Raw genomic sequence first — 2442 nt, forward strand, 5'->3', positions numbered from 1 at the left:
TCGGAAGAGTTCAGGTCTAGGCCAGCAAACTAGGAGAAGAGTTTTACAGTTAGTAGAACCCAAGGAGTGAAATATTACAGAAAGAAAACTAGTTCGGCCCTATTGAATTTAGGGGCACTGCATTCTAACATTTGCCCTGCAACCCAGAGCTGATCTGAAGCTCTTAATGAAAATGTGACAAAGCAACTTTGAAGACTGTGAAACTCTTAAAACAAATGCAAAATGCTACTACTACATATATTGCACAACGCAGCACACCAAGATGCTGCTGCTATTCAGTAAAAGCAGGGCGCAACATTAATCCATTCGAAGTGATCTTCCTGTGACATTTTCAGTAAAAAAGCTTCCTTCCCTTCACCAGGCTAAACTTGGTTATGCTGAACCTCAAAATTCATTTTAAAAGTAAAATAAAGGATACTTTTAGCACCAGTCGTATTTGACACATTTCCAATACTACCAACTTTCTACTAGGAATTATTTTAAACCTAAGAAGTATGCTTCAAAAAGGGTAGGGCAGATTTTCAAAGGACCATTCTTGGTTCCTTTACCTCCAAATACTGCACAAGTCTTTTAAATTAGGGCAGTACTCTGAGAACAAAAAGTTAGCAATATGCTCACCCACCCACCACTGAGCACTGGGTAAGCACAACTTTGTAGGTACACCTATTTATGCCCCCATTTTAATGATGAAATAAATTTAAAAAAAAATCTGGTCATAAAAGCCACAAAACCAAGTCGTACAATACTCTTGACACGCATCTGCGAAATAGGTATCCTATACCATAACATGTTTATAAATCCTTTGTTCAATGCAATCTTGCCAAACTGCAAGCATCAAAGGAGTCATTGAACATTGAAATCAGATACTGTGTCTTAAAATATGTAAAGGAACAAAAAAGTGATGAGTACCCTAAGATTTCAGGCTCATCTCCAGAATTTCTATCACAAAAACCGCTGCCACGCTTTCTCTGTAGTTGTTTAAGCTCAATAGGGACACAAACTTAATTTCTGCATTTGTTATAGTACAAATTTCGTTTTTAATTTTATATTGTGGCAATGTGTACTAAAAAGCAACCTTAAATATTTCTGTACATCATTAATATTACTCTGTTGCCAGTTTCTCGTTTGTGAATTAAGTCTGAACAGTAATGGTACTAAAAGCACGACTTTTTGAGTAAAATCGATTACAAATATAAATAAGGCTCATTCCTGCCTAGATTCTCAAAAGCATCACAATGCACATGGGAAAATGTTTAAAGTGGGGTTAGTCTGTGCTTTTAATATTTTTAAAGGATCCATCCTCGTACAAAAAAACCCGAAGTGTTGGCAATATGGAGGATAATGTTAATTGGCTCATTAATGGGAAAAAATGCTCCCTAAGGAACACATCGTTAAACCCCCCAAAATATACAACATTAAGTACGTTAAGACCTACAATCAATTAACTTGCGCCACTAAATTTCGTTCCAGAATTATTGTGGGGTTTATGAAATGGACCCTTCTAACCACCACGGTAGGCAGAAGTTTATTTAAAGGATCCAACATCCCACGGAAGAGCTTATCTGAAGCCTGGGTGCCCCTATTGCAGAGGGATGCAGACTTCCTGCCACCAAAGCCCTAACTCCTCTCCTCTGGCCCCAAAACCTTAGATGAGAAAATGCTAGTTAAGGATGAGACCTGGGTCTTATGAAATGGACCCTTCTAACCACCACGGTAGGCAGAAGTTTATTTAAAGGATCCAACATCCCACGGAAGAGCTTATCTGAAGCCTGGGTGCCCCTATTGCAGAGGGATGCAGACTTCCTGCCACCAAAGCCCTAACTCCTCTCCTCTGGCCCCAAAACCTTAGATGAGAAAATGCTAGTTAAGGATGAGACCTGGGTCTCTGATTTATTCTAAACTTTCACTGGCTGCAAAGCCAGCAACAAGTCGACAACAAAACTGTTTATTTTCTGCAGAGCTACATTCGGGGTATTTTTGGAATGCCTGGATCAAACACCATTAACGTAAGGACACACAGACAATCTGAGGTACTAACCCCTCTCCCCACCCCCAAAAAAAAGAAAAAAGAAAAAACGCGCAGCCCTTGGTTAAATCGCTAATTATTAAGTATCTGGAGCAAATGAGAAGGAAGGGGCCGAGGCAGTTCTCCAGCCTCCTGTAGTCTCCCCGCCGCGTTGAACCTCTATCTCTGGAGCCCAGCGCAACCGCGCACGCAGCGGCCCAGCACTCCCTCCCTTCCCCCTCCCCCCATCTCCTCCCCGAATCTTCTGCGTCACAAAACTTTCCACTCCGGAAACGCGGCCGGGGAGGCCGCGGCGCCCGGCCTGCGACGACCCTGCGGAAACTGAGTTGAAGCCCTAAGGGCTTGCGGAAGGAAACCCCGGAGGAACCAGGGACCCATTCCATCCTCCTTTCCAGGCCCTCTCCGGGCCAGGACCC

General features: G+C 42.7%; 1 protein-coding gene across 1 annotated transcript in view; it reads left to right on the top strand.

The window, feature by feature from the left end:
• The window catches only part of LOC102485568 (mediator of RNA polymerase II transcription subunit 28-like), an 8662-nt gene that overhangs the window by 470 nt on the left and 5750 nt on the right, over window positions 1-2442 (top strand). The gene's annotated exons all lie outside the window — the stretch shown is intronic.

This window comes from Tupaia chinensis, unplaced genomic scaffold (genome assembly GCF_000334495.1).
Source record: "Tupaia chinensis unplaced genomic scaffold, TupChi_1.0 Scaffold000248_1, whole genome shotgun sequence".
Lineage (NCBI taxonomy): Eukaryota > Metazoa > Chordata > Mammalia > Scandentia > Tupaiidae > Tupaia > Tupaia belangeri.